Source organism: Pan troglodytes, chromosome 21, assembly GCF_028858775.2.
Source record: "Pan troglodytes isolate AG18354 chromosome 21, NHGRI_mPanTro3-v2.0_pri, whole genome shotgun sequence".
NCBI classification, from domain to species: Eukaryota; Metazoa; Chordata; class Mammalia; order Primates; family Hominidae; genus Pan; species Pan troglodytes.
In genome coordinates, this window is record NC_072419.2 from 56,303,227 (window position 1) to 56,317,427 (window position 14,201).

The window sequence follows — 14,201 nt, forward strand, 5'->3', positions numbered from 1 at the left end:
CACTGCAACCTCCACCTCCCTGGTTCAAGCAATTCTCCTGCCTCAGCCTCCCAAGTAGCTGGGACTACAGGCACCCGCCACCATGCTTGGCTAATTTTTGTATTTTTAGTAGAGACGGGGTTTCGCCATGTTGTCCAGGCTGGTCTGGAACTCCTGACCTCAAGCGATCCACCCACCTCCACCTCCCAAAGTCCTGAGATTACAGGCCTGAGCCACTGTGCCCAGCCAGTGGCTTCTCTCCTATTCTTGTTCCTTGTGGGCCCTTGTAGGGACATCTGTTTTAAGTTCCCACCCAGCATGGACTCTTCTTTTCTCTGTGCTTCAGTCCAAGGGTTTTGGGTGGGGCATGCCCTCAGTACTGACCAATCAGGACACTGCATCCTCTCAGCCAATGAGAGACAGGCCTGGGATTTTTGCTGGACCCATGGGGAAAGAGGCACTTCGTTTCTATTGGGGTTGCTAAATGGGCTGGGTGGAATCCTGGACTTGGGGGTTCATCCTGCCTTGTTGAGGAGAGGCTTGGCTGAGTGGAGGCTGCAAAGATGGAGAGGAGGCAAGTCCCATGGATGAAATGTGAATGCCCAGATGCAAACATGCCTGGGACTGTTGTTGATTCCTGCTTTGTGGGAGAGAAACTGAGGCCAAATCCAAGGTCACAGAGCCAGGAAGGGGGCAGAACTGGGATTTGAACCCAGGCCGACTGGCGCCAGTGGCTGTGTCCTTAACCTCCAGACTCTACAGAGGCCTTTGGTATAAATCCCTCCCTCTAGCCTGAAATCCTCACCCAGCCTAGTTTTTGAGCTCAGCTATTTCTGAGCTTCCCAAGGGAGAATGTTTTCTGCCTCTGGCAGAAAAATCGGGAGAAAATGAAAGCCCTGTGGTCTGGCTGCAAACTCAGTTTGGGCAAGCTTGGGACAAATGAAAATTCTTTCCTTCTTTCGTTCTTCCTCTTTCTCTCTTTCTCCCCCTCCCTACCTCCTCCTTTCCTTCCTCTCTTCCTCCATCCATCCCTTCCTTCCTCTCTCTTCCTTCCCTTCTCCCTCCTTCCTTCCCTCCCTCCCTCCATTCCTACTCCTTCCCTCTATCCTTCCTCCTAACCCCTTCCTCACTCTCCTTCCTGTCTGAAATAAACCAGAGCTTACTCCAGCCCATATCACATCCTGGTCCTGCTCTCACCTCTGCCTGGATGACTTGCATCTCTGCCCAGTTCCAAGCCTAGTTGGCCATGTTGGGCCCCAGTACAGCCATCACCAATGACACCTATTAAAATGCAGATCCCTGGCAGGGCGCAGTGGCACATGTCTGTAACCCCAGAACTTTGGGAGGCCGAGGCGGATGGATCACCTGAGGTCAGGAGTTTGAGGCTAGCCTGGCCAACATGGTGAAACCCCATCTCTACTAGAAATACAAAAAATTAGCCGGGTGTGGTGGCACATTCCTGTGATCCCAGCTACTTGGGAGGCTGAGGCAGGAGAATTGCTTGAATCCGGGAGGCAAAGGTTGCAGTGAGCCAAGATCGTGCCATTGCACTCCAGCCTGGGCAACAAGAGCGAAACTCCGTCTCAAAAAAAATAAATAAAATGCAGATCCTGGGGCCCCACACCAGCAGATGCATATTTGTGCGTTTGGGGCAAAGGCAGAGGAGATGAACACCCAGTGGACATTCAGATGCAGGTGGTTCTTGGGACACTGGGTGTCTAGGGTCTTGTAGGGCCTGGAAAACCAAGGTTAAAGGTTGTGCTTAGGGGCCAGCCATGATGGTTCATGTCTGTAATCCCAGCACTTTGGGAGGTCAAGGCGGGTGAATCACCTGAGGTCAGGAGTTCAAGACCAGCCTGGCCAACATGGTAAAATCCCATCTCTACTAAAAATACAAAAAATTAGCCCGGCGTGGTGGCAGATCTCTGTAATCCCAGCTACTCGGGAGGCTGAGGCAGGAGAATTATTTGAACTCGGGAGGCTGAGGCAGGAGAATTGCTTGAACCTGGGAGGCGGAGGTTGCAGTGAGCCAAGGTTGTGCCACTGCACTCCACCCTGGGCAACAAGAGCAAAACTTCGTCTCAGAAAAAAAAAGAAACTGAGTTTCAGAGTGGTCAAGCTTCTTGCCCAAGACCACACAGCTGGTGGGTGGCAGAGCTGGGACTTGAACCCAGGCATCTGGCTCCAGACTCTGTGCTCTTACTGGTACTGTAGGAAGCTTTAGTTTTGCTTATTTTATTCACTGCTGCATCTCCAGTGCCTGCCTTGTGCTGGGTCTTAATAAAGATTTGTTGAATGAATGAATGGATGGATGGATGGATAGATTGCTCATTGAAGGAAGTTGACTCAATTAGTAGGTGTTCTGCAATTGCTCTTTCTCTCCTAAATATGTTGTCTAGGCTGGTCTCGAACTCCTGACCTCAAGCCATCCACCCACCTCGATCTCCCAGAGTGCTGGGATTACAGGCATGAGCCACCGCGCCTGGCCGGGAGATCTTAGAGCAGTGCTAATTCTGTGGCAGAGTCCTGGCCTTCTCTTTCCACTCTGTATAGCAGGGATAGTAGCAGTCCCACTGCTCGGGGCTGTCATGACTTAAGTGAGACAGTGCCAGGACTGTGCCCAGCACAGGAGTATATGCTCCATGAGCCATAACAGGTTTGATCAGTTTCCCAGGCTCTTCTTTACTCTGATTTCCTTGTCTGATCCTATCTCCCTCTCAGGCCAAACAGGGCCACACATGGTGCCAGGCACACAGTAGTTGCTCAGGGAAGAAGGATAGCTACATGAGCGCTTGCTGTGTGCTAGGCTCTTTTTAAACACTCATGATCTGATCTACTTCTTCCAACAGCCAACAAGGAATGGACCCAGTGTTTGGCCCAGCAGACCCTCCATAAATGTTTGTTGAGTGACTGAATGAAACAGCGCTGGCTACATTGGCAGAGTGCCTGGCACAAGCTCTGCCAGCCTCCTACCTGCTGCCAGCTCACAGACAGGCCTGGGTTTCTACATCTGCCGGCGCTGCCAGGAGATGAACTGGCCTTGGGGGAGGTAGTTCCCGGCTGTGGAGCCCGAGGGAGCAAAGCTGCAAAGGAGGATTTTCCTCCACGCAGTTCAGCCTGGACTGAGTAATTGCTCACTGGGTCTTGGTCCAGCGGCGGCCAGGGCAGGTAGGCATGGGGCTGCAGGAGTCACCAGTTGATAGCCAAGCCTGGAGTTCTGCCAGCCACAGCTCTAGGGCCCCTGGATGACAGCAGCATCCCGGAGATGCCACCATGAGCTCAGAGGGGTCCCATCACTTCTCTGAGCCTCAGTCTCTTGGTTGGCAGTTTCCCCAGCTCCGTGGGGCTGTGTGAGATTTGAAGGGGTCCTGTGTGTGAGGCTGGGACAGGTGTTATGATTGTGTGGAGGGCAGAAGCTGCCTGGAAGTGTGAAAAGGCCTCGACCTCGATGCAGACAGGCCTGGAGGGCCTTGGGTGAGTCATTTCCCTCTGCAAGCCTCGGCTTCCCCCAGCCTGCTGTCGTGAGCCCAAGAAAGGAGAAAGATGGTTCTCAAAAGCAGGAACTTTTGAACCATAAGTGAGAAAAGAGTAATAACCGTAGTAATAATGCCTATAAAAAAGGGCTTTCAATCACTCATTCGTTTTTGTTTTTCTTGTTGTTGTTTTTGTGAGACAGAGTCTCACTCTGTCGCCGAGGCTGGAACACAGTGGCGCAATCTTGGCTCACCGCAACTTCCGCCTCCTGGGTTCAAGCAATTCTCCTGCCTCAGCCTCCCAAGCAGCCAGGACTACAGGCATGCACCACCACACACGCTAATTTTTGTATTTTTAGTAGAGATGGGCTTTCACCATATTGGCCAGGCTGGTCTCAAACTCCTGAACTCAGGTGATCCGCCTGCCTCGGCCTTCCAAAGTGCCGAGATTACAGGTGTGAGCCACCGCGCCTGGCCTATGAGAGTCCATTTTTATGTTCTCCATATTGTCGCTTGATGCTGTTTCTCCAGCTGCCTTTTTGGTGTCAGATTCACAAAGAAATATTGGCAATCTTAAAATTTACATTGATTCAATTGATTAAAGTGCCAGAGGACCAAAACATATGTTAGAGTATTTTTGAGTTTTCTCATCTGTCACACTTCTGTTCTTTGGCATATGTGAGTTTAATTTTTTAATATATTCACTAAAATGTTTTGTTTAATGTATCACGATTTTGAACTTATACTCTCTATTTGGGATGGGATAAGCTTCTCACTTGTCACTGATAGATCCATAAGTCTACAGGATCTCTGAATTCCAACAATACTTGGACTTATGTCCCTGGAGTAGACCCTGAAGTTCTATAACTAGGATGTGGTTAGGCCATTTGGAATTAAATGCTCTTTTGTTTTGTAGAAAGTATTGATGTGTTAACTTTGTATGCAGTTTTTAAAAGGTTTAGAATATTAGTAACTTGCTTTCATACATATTTTATGAAACAAAGTTCATTTTATAGTGAAGAATTCTTTGACTTGTGTGGTTTGGGTGAGAAACCAGTTTTCCTTCATTAAAAAAAATTGTTAAGTTTCCCTAAAATTCTATTTATTAAAAATAAAACTAACTATCAAATTTTACTTATCTTAAAGTAAAAAACCTTACATATGTCAATTATATGGTATCAGTGTCCAGTATTTTGGACCTAGTAGACCATATTAGAGTTTACAATAGGGAAGGAAGGAGATACTGCCATTTCTTCAATCACTCATTCATTTTTGTATTCCTTCAGCCAGTACACTTTAGCTTCATTCATTCATTCATTTAGAGAACATTATTGAACATTTATTTCCTGCCAGACTAGGATAGTCAGATTTAGCAAAAACAGGCTGGGCACAGTGGCTCACACCTGTAATCCCAACACTTTGGGAGGCCGAGGCGGGCGGATCATTTGAGGTCAGGAGTTCGAGACCAGCCTGGCCAACACGGTGAAACCCCGTCTCTACTAAAAATACAAAAATTAGCCAGGTGCCATGGCTCATGTCTGTAATCCCGGCACTTTGGAAGCTGAGGCAGGTGGATCACCTGAGGTCAGGAATTCAAGATCAGTCTCGCCAACATGGCGGAACCCCGTCTCTATTAGAAATACAAAAATTAGATCATGAGGTCAGGAGATCGAGACCATCCTGGCTAACACAGTGAAACCCCGCCTCTACTAAAAATACAAAAAATTAGCCGGGCGTGGTGGCGGGCGCCTGTAGTCCCAGCTACTCGGGAGGCTGAGGGAGGAGAATGGCGTGAACCCAGGAGGCGGAGCTTGCAGTGAGCCGAGATCGCGCCACTGCACTCCAGCCTGGGCGACAGAGCAAGACTCTGTCTCAAAAAAAAAAAAAAAAAAAAAAAAAAGAAATACAAAAATTAGCTGGGCATGGTGGCATGTGCCTGTAATCCCAGCTACTCGGGAGACTGAGGCAAGAGAATTGCTCGAGCCTGGGAGGTGGAGGTTGCAGTGAGCTGACATGGCGCCACTGCACTCCAGCCTGGGCGACAGAGCGAGAGTCCATCTCAAAACAACAACAACAACAACAACAACAACAAAAGATTTAGCAAAAACAAAAACAAGAAGATCTGGCGAAGCATAGTGGCTCACACCTATAATGTCAGCATTTTGAGAGGCTGAGGGGGGCAGATCACTTGAGCCCAGGAGTTCAAGACCAGCCTATCAGCCTGGGGAACATGGCGGAACTCCATCTCTACAAAAAAAAAAAATACAAAAATTTACCAGGCGTGGTGATTTGTAGCTGTAGTTCCAGCTACTCGGGAGGTTGAGGTTGGAGGATCGCTTGAGCCTAGAAGATGGAGGCTGCAGTGAGCCATGATTGTGCCATTGTATTCCAGCCTGGGTAACAGAGCAAGATCCAGTGTCAAAACAAAACAAAACCCAACAAGATCAACAACAACAAACCCCAGAATGCCTAGTTAAATTTGAATTTCAGATAAACAACAAACACTTTTTTGGTAGAAATATGTCCCATACTCTATCTCTTAGTGAAAGTGTGTCCTATGCAACACCTGGGCAAGCCCGTGGGAGGTGTTTTGCCCGTGCAACCCCATTTCTTGCTCACATAGCCCTGAAAGGCGAGAATTATTGCCCGTGAGGAAATGGAGGCTCAGAGAAGTGTGTCCTTCTGCTCAGGCTCATGTGGACGGGCATTCTGGCTGAGCTGGGGGCTTCGGTAGAGTCCCAGTGTCATGGGCACTCTGTCACCCCTGCTCACTTCCTGGATGGCAGTTTCGGGAACAGAGAGCCCGTCTTGGCAGCCACCTGACACTTTCCCCTGCCCCAGCCCTCACCTGTTGGGGAAAGTCCCTATGGGTCACCCACAGCTGGAGGCTGGTGTAGCCAGGATGCAGGCTAGGGAGTGGAGTGGGCAGAAATCCTAAGCTGTGCGGCGGAGGGGGCATCAGAGGGAAGGAGATAGGTGGGGCAGTGGTCCCCAAACCTACTTTGGCCACATAGCTTCCTGCCTGCCCCACAGCTCCAGGTCAATAATCGGCCTTGCTTACACTCCAGGTGGGGCCTGGGCAGAGAGAGGGCCCCTGGAGTCACCCCTCTCCCCACCTGTGTGTCGTTGGGGGAAGTCTTGGCCCCTCTCAGGGCCTGAGCCTCCACCTGTCTACAAAGAAGCATTCATTCATTCACTTATTCACACATTTATTCACTCATGTATTTGTGCTTTACTTCTATAGATATTTCTTGAGCACCTGTTATGTGTTGCGTTCTAGGCATGAGGCATGGGGATATGCCAGAAAATGAGACAGACTGAAAGCCTCGCTCTCATAGAGCTGATGGTCTGATGGGGGAGACAGATCATAGAGACATAAGGAAGATAATTGTGGGTGGGAAAAGTGCTAAGATGGAAACAAGGCAGGGGAAGGTGATGGAGTGTGACTGAGACCAGGCAGTCTGGGAGGGCATCCCTGAGGAGGTGATATTTGAGCAGAGACCCAGATGGTAAGAAGGAGCCTGGCTGGGCGTGGTGGCTCATGCTTGTAACCCCAGCACTTTGGGAGGCTGGGGTGGGCAGATTATGAGGTCAGGATTTCAAGACCAGCCTGGCCAACACAGTGAAACCCCGTCTCTACTAAAAATACAAAAATTAGCTGGGCGTGGTGGCAGGCGCCTGTAATCCCAGCTACTCAGGAGGCTGAGGCAGGAGAATCGCATGAACCCAGGAGGCAGAGGTTGCAATGAGCTGAGACTGTGCCACTGCACTCCAACCTGGCGAAAGAGCAAGACTCCGTCTCAAAAAAAAAAGAGAAGGAGCCTGTCCAGGGAATGCATAGAAAGGGAGCCTGGTGGGGCTGAGGTGGGAGAGGTGGGTGGGGGTGCATCACCTGGAGCTTCGAAGGTCGCAGTTAGAGATCCACTTGGCTCCTCCTTTGCTTTGTTCAGACTCTGTGTCACCTCCTCTGAGGAGCCTTCCCTGATGACCCTGGCTAAACCAGGCCCTTCTTTACCCCTTACCCTTATCTGTACATGGCATCATAGTATCTGTTTATTGGGTGTGTGGGGATATGTTGTCTTTCCTCCTCCACAGTTACAAGGCCAGCTGGGTAGAGTTATCATGAGATGCCTATTGACTCCCCCGTGGTGCAGAAAATGTGGCCACAAGGATCCCAGCATGGGTGCTGTTGATGGATGGCAGGGAAAATCAGTGCCGTGTTTTGTGGATTGCAGTTTTGACTCAACTTAAGCCTCAGAAGCCAACTCTGGAACCCAAGCCTTGAGCCCCAAAAGATTCCCCCAAAATCACAGAGACAATCATGACTTTCACTGGATGCTTGCTGCATGGCACGCACTGCTATGCAACCTTTCAACATGTGCGATTCACTGGTATTTAGTACATCTGCAGTATTGTGCAACCACTGCCTAGATCCAGAACATTTCCACCACCCCGAAAGGAAACCCTGGACTCACAAGCCATCACTTCCCATCCCTCCAACACCCCAGCCCCTAGAAACCACTCACTTAGTTTCCATCTGTGTGAATTTGCCTTTCCATATTAATGAAATCATGTACTATGTGGCCTTTCACATGTTCACCCATGCTGTAGTGCGTATATGGTATGTAGCATGTAGGTACACATTTTATTTCTGCATCAGTTGATGGCCATTTCAGTTTCGGTTGCCTCCACTTTCTGGCTATCATGAATAGTGCTGCAATGAACATCTGTGTACGAGTTTTTTGTTGGTTTATTTTGAGACGGAGTCTCGCTCTGTTGCCCAGGCTGGAGTGGGGTGGCGGGATCTTGGCTCACTGCAACCTCTGCCTCCCGAGTTCAAGCGATTCTTGTGCCTCACCCTCCTGAGTAGCTGGGACTACAGGTGTGCGCCACCATGCCTGGCTAATTTTAATACAAAAAATAATTTTTGTATTTTTAATAGAGACGGGGCTTCACGATGTTGGCCAGGCTGGTCTCAAACTCCTGACCTCAGGTTGATCCACCTGCCTCGGCCTCCCAAAGTGCCAGGATTACAGGCGTGACCCACTGTGCCCGGCCTGTGTATAAGTTTTTGTTTGAATATCTATCTTCAGTTCTTTGGAGATATACCCAGGAGTGGAATTACTGGATCATATGGTAATTCTGTTTAATTTATTGAGGAACTACCACCTAAGCACTTCAAATATATAAATAGAGATGGGATCTCACTATGTTGCTCAGGCTGGTCTTGAGCGCCTGGGCTCAAGCGATCTTCCTTCCGTCTCAGCCTTCAAAGTGCTGGGATTACAGGTGTGAACCATTGTGCTCAGCCGACCTAAGCACCTTTTAAAGCACTCATGATCCTGGGGAATGCTCACAACAAGGCAATGAGGGAGGCTCTGTGCTGCCCCCATTCTGCAGATGAGGAAACTGAGGCTCAGAAAGCAGAATTCATGAGCCAAGGTTACACTGGTGAGAAATGATGATGTCAGGCCTGTTGGATTCCAAACCAACTTGAACCTAAAGCTGAGAAGGAAGAGTGTGAGAAAAAAGAGAGATTATGAGAGCAGTAACAAGGGTGACTTCGGTCCACACTTAGCCTCTTGAGTTGCCATCTGTGGAAAAGGTGAGGAAAGAGGTAAAAGTCAGTGTTTCTCTATCAAACTTGCATGGATTCCCACCCCCTCCTGCTCCGTCCTGGCTGAGTGAGGTTGGGCAAGCTGGTTCACCTCTCTGTGCCTCAGTTTCCCCGGTGAATGGTGCTAAGGAGAAAAACTCCCTCAAATGGTGAGGATAAGAATGAAATAAGGCCAGGCGTGGTGGCTCATGCCTGTAATCCCAGCACTTTGGGAGGCCGAGGCGGATGGATCACTTGAGGTCAGGAGTTCAAGGCAAGCCTGGCCAACATGATGAAACTCTGTCTCTACTAAAAATACAAAAATTAGCTGGGCATGGTGGCAGGTACCTGTAATCCCAGCTACTTGGGAGGCTGAGACAGGAGAATCACTTGAACCTGGAGGCGGAGGTTGCAGTGAGCCAAGATCATAGCCGCTGCACTCCAGCTGGAGAGGCAGAGCAAGACTCTACCTCAAAAAAAAAAAAAAAAAAAAAAAAAAAAAAAAAAAAAAATTTAATAAGGCTGGCCTGCTGCTATGGTTATCAATGTTGTTATTATCCTTTTCTACACAAGGGTCCCCCCAGCCCCAGAATCCCATGCTCTTGTTTCGGGTGCAGCTCTGGGGCACAGGGGAGTCAGGGACCCCCAGAATCTTCTCCCCAGGGTTGGAAATGTTGGGTGGCCCAGAAGTAGAAGTAGTGTCTACTTCAAAAGTCCCATGTCCATGCTACAACTGAATGTTCCAGATCAGAAAACAGCACATAGTTTTCCAGAAATGCTGGGACCTTATCTCCTCAGGAGAGAGAGTAGCCTGGACCCATTAATTCACCAGAAACACATTGTATTTTAGGCCAGAAACAATAATAACTGTGGCCTGTTAAGTGGATGTCAGAGAATAAAAATCTAATCTGAATTTGTAACTCCGTCAGAAGGAATGGGGTGACCGAGAATTCCACAGGCGAGTTTTCAACATGGACACAGGGTGGGGGTCCCTGAGCCTCTCTGCTGAGGTTTTGCACAGATCAGGGCTTGTGGAGAACAACGCGGACATTCTTTGAGCACTTGCTGTGTGCCAAGGCACAAAACAACCCTGGGAGGCTGTACTGTTAGAAGTTCCGTTGTTCAGATGGGAAACTGAGGCCCAGAGAGGTGGAGACGGTTGCCCAGAGTTGAACAGCTAAGAAGCGGCTGAGATGGGGCTTGAACCCAGACAGTCAGGATCTGACTGGAGCCCAAACTCTGAACCACGTGTGTCTTTCTCAGAGAAGGCTGGAAAAATGTGGTTTAGTGTTCTGCACAATGAAGTAACTTGTTCAACTGAGGTCACTGGCTGATGGTGGGGGTCACTGATGGAGGAAATGGGGAGAGGGCCCAGGACCCCCAGGAAGTGTCCCCTGTCTCCTTTGCTGGGTATTTTCCTTCCCTGACTCTTGGCCTGTTTCTTTCTTGGTGAGTGTATGTGGGGTGGGGTTAGTGAGAAAGGGAGACCCCAGCTCTGGCATTGCGGGAGTGTTAGGATCCAAGGCCAGGCCTGCAGCCCTGGGTCCCTCCTGCCTGGGAGGTACCTGGGGAAGTCTGCAGCCTGTCTACACTGGTGAAGCCTCAGCCCCAACCAGCCCCCTGCCCTGCACTTGCCAACTGGGCACCGCCACTGTCAGCACCACATCCCCAGGGTGTGTAACAAGTGTCACAGCCTCACCGAGCCTCAGTTTCCTCCCCTGGAAAATGGGGATAGCCACGGCACGTGGTGGGGAAGGTTATATTTACATGACCTGGGCTGTTACTCTTATTCCTGCCTCCAGTAAGAAGCCACGTGGAGTGTCTGCCATGCTGAGGAGAGGGCACCCCTGGCCGGAGCCCAGCTGGACGTCAGGCCTGAGGCTGGATGTCAGGCCAAAGCTGGCTCCAGCCCAGGAGCCTGACACGAAGGGGAGGGAGGCCTGAGTCGGCCAGACTCCTGAGTCACTGTTTCCCGGCTCTGCCAGGCCAGGCGGGAAAAGGGGGAGCGGGGTGGAGGGAGGGGAAGGGGATAATCTGGGGGAGGGAGGGAGTGGAGAGTGAGACACCAGTTGTAACCATTGTTGGGTGGGACAGACAGAAAGCCACCTGCCGGGGGGCAAGGAGATTCTGGGGTGTCAGAGTGGGGTCCTTGCACTTCCCTGCATTATAGGCTGCAAACTCCTCCCTCCCTCGCCACCAACACATACACACACACACACACACACACACACACTGCACTCAGCTTCACGGCTTTCCTTCTCTTTCTTGAGTGTGTTGACCAGGTTCCAGCCTCAGGGCCTTTGCACTGGCTGTGTTTTCTGCCTGGAACACTTCAAGGTTCTTTCTCAAATCTCAGGCTTCAGCTTAAATGTCACCTCTTCAGTGAAGCTGTCCAGGCTGGAGTGCAGTGGTGCCATCACGGCTTACTGCAGCCCCGACCTCCCCGGGCCCTGGTGATCCTCCCACGTCAGCCCCTTGAGTAGCTGGGACCGCAGGCGTGCACCATCACGCCCTGCTAATTTTTGTATTTTTCTGTAGAGATGGGGTTTTGCTGTGTTGCCCAGGCTGGTCTCGAACTCCTGAGCTCAAGTGATCCACCAGCCTTGGCCTCCCAAAGTGCTGCGATTGCAAGCGTGACCCACCACACTGGGGCCTGCCTGAGCTTTCTTTTTTTTTTTTTTTTTTGAGACAGAGTCTCGCTTTGTCGCCCAGGCCAGAGTGCAGTGGCGCAATCTCGGCTCACTACAAGCTCCGCCTCCCAGGTTCACGACCCGGGTTCACGCCATTCTCCTGTCTCAGCCTCCCAAGTAGCTGGGACTATAGGCACCCGCCACCATGCCCGGCTAATTTTTTGTATTTTTTTAGTAGAGGCGGGGTTTCACTGTGTTAGCCAGGATGGTCTCCATCTCCTGACCTCGTGATCCGCCCGCCTCAGCCTCCCAAAGTGCTGGGATTACAGGCGTGAGCCACCACGCCTGGCACCTGCCTGAGCTTTAAGTGTGCTCTTCCTACTCCCCCTCCCAATTCCTTTAGTTCATCCATTCATTCATTTATTTGCCCAGAAGGTATTGCGCACCTCCTTCGGGCTGGGCCCTGCTTTAAACAGTGAACAGAGTAGACAACCTGCCTGCCCTCATGGAGCCATCACTCCACCCGAGGAGATGGCACAATGAGCACACTGCACACTGGGCTGGAACAGGTGCCTCTGGAGGAGCCAGGCACAGGTCGGGGAGCCAGGCACAGCTGGGGGAGTCAGGACATAGCGCGGGGGCTTTCCCTGTTGGAGGGGGTTGAGTACGGTGTCTCAGAAAGTGATGCCAGGGAGATCTGCAGGACGAATCGAAGGAAGCCATGTGGGTGTCTGCGGAGAGAGAGTTCCAGGCAGAGGGAACAGCCAGTGTGAAGGCCCTGAGGCAGGGGTGTGGTGGGCAGAGTCAAGGAGCAGGCAGGAGGCCAGTCGGGTGGGAGCAGAGTGGGTGAGGCCAGGAGGTGAGGCCAGCAAGGGGATGGGGCGGGCAGGTGGGGCAGGCAATGAGGAGGATGTGGCTTTTGCCTTGAGCCCCTGGAGGGTCCTGAGCAGAGGGGCTGCGGAGACATGGTCAAGTTCCAGGTGGGGTTAGGGCGAGAACTGACCTTCCAGGCAGACAGGCAGGGTCCCCCCACCTTGCCCCTGCCCTGAGATGAAGCGCCAGCCTTGGATCGGGACCCTGTCCAGAGGTGGGCCAGGGCTCTCAAGCCAGACTCGAGTCTGCACTGGGTAGGGACAGCTTCCCACGGCCAGCCTTCCCCGTGGAGGATTGCTTGCGGGGGAGGGGTCCCCTAAGTCTCTTCTTCTCTTTCTCCCTCTCTTTCGTAACCATCAGCCTAGCCAGACCTTTGGTCAGGCCTGGGAGGTGACTGGTGGAGAGAGTGTTCTCTGTCATCATCTGGCCATGGGAAAGGTGAAGTAAAAGCCACCAGTGACGGAGAGAAGCAGCCTGTGGCCAGCCCAGCACCACCCTCACCCCACGCACCCGTAGGCTGAGTGCCTCATCCCTTGGCCATGGTCCCCCAACCTCCAACATAATCAGGCCCATGGGAGCCTGGCCAGAACTGTGGCCAGTGACTCAGCAGGAATCACCCCAGACAGGAGCCAGAGCCCCGGTGTCCAGACCAGAAACCACCCCTGACCTGTCCGGCTGGGCAGGAACAGGGACAGAGCAGGCGGAAAAGCTCTCAGCCCAGGATAGCCGGGGGAGAGGGGCGTGGGAAGACCCCTGTCCAGATGCAGTTCATGGCCACCCACCCTGATGGTGTCTGCTGAGGTCCAGATCGTAGTTTTAGGAGGGGGTTCGTGGCTGTTCTGTCCTATTCTGTTGAAGCCCTGAGCATCAGCCTGGCTTTGATGGGTTATACTGGGCTGTTGTGGTGTAGCTTGTCTATTCCATTGCATTATTTCTGTTCTATTGTGTGTTCTGGTCTGTTCTAGAGCCTTCCAATCCTTTCTATTCTATTGTGTTTATTCATTCAGCAGTTACTTACTGACCACCCCTATGTGCCAGGCAGTCTTCCAGATGCTCGAGTCTCAACTTTGTTTATTTATTTATTTATTTATTTTGTGACGGAATCTCACTCACTCTGTTGCCTAGGCTGGAGTGCAGTGGCGCGATCTCGGCTCACTGCATGGAGTTACAACTTTGGATGAAATGAGACCTCTGCCCCAGGGCGTTCATGGGGAGACCAGCAACTGATAAATATCAGGTAGTGGTAAGAGCTGAGAACAGCAGTAGCAGTGTCAAAGCAGAGAGCCACAGAAGGAGCGAGGTGCAGGCTGCGTTCACAGTGAGGGGAGCAGGGTCAGGAGCAGCCGCAGCCTCACTGGCAAGATGACAGTCTTTTTTTTTTTTTTTTTTTTTTGAGATGGAGTCTCACTCTGTCACCCAGGCTGCAGTGCAGTGTTGCAATCTCGGCTCACTGCAACCTCTGCCTCCCGAGTTCAAGTGATTCTCCTGCTTCAGCCTCCGGAGTAGCTGGGATTACAGGTGCGTGCCACCACACCCGGTTAATTTTTGTATTTTTAGTAGAGATGGGGTTTCACCATGTTGGCCAGGCTGGTCTTGAACTCCTGACCTTAAGTGATCCACCTGCCTTGGCCTCCCAAAGTGCTGGGATTA

General features: G+C 51.3%; 1 long non-coding RNA gene across 1 annotated transcript; it reads right to left on the reverse strand.

The window, feature by feature from the left end:
• Positions 1-12,053: 12,053 nt before the first annotated feature.
• On the reverse strand, positions 12,054-13,449 carry LOC107969918 (uncharacterized). The gene is made up of 3 exons (XR_001712083.2): positions 13,334-13,449; positions 12,682-12,974; positions 12,054-12,409 (listed from the first exon to the last, which is right to left on the reverse strand). It is a non-coding gene; the product is annotated as an uncharacterized LOC107969918 (long non-coding RNA).
• Between the last annotated feature and the right edge of the window lie 752 nt (positions 13,450-14,201).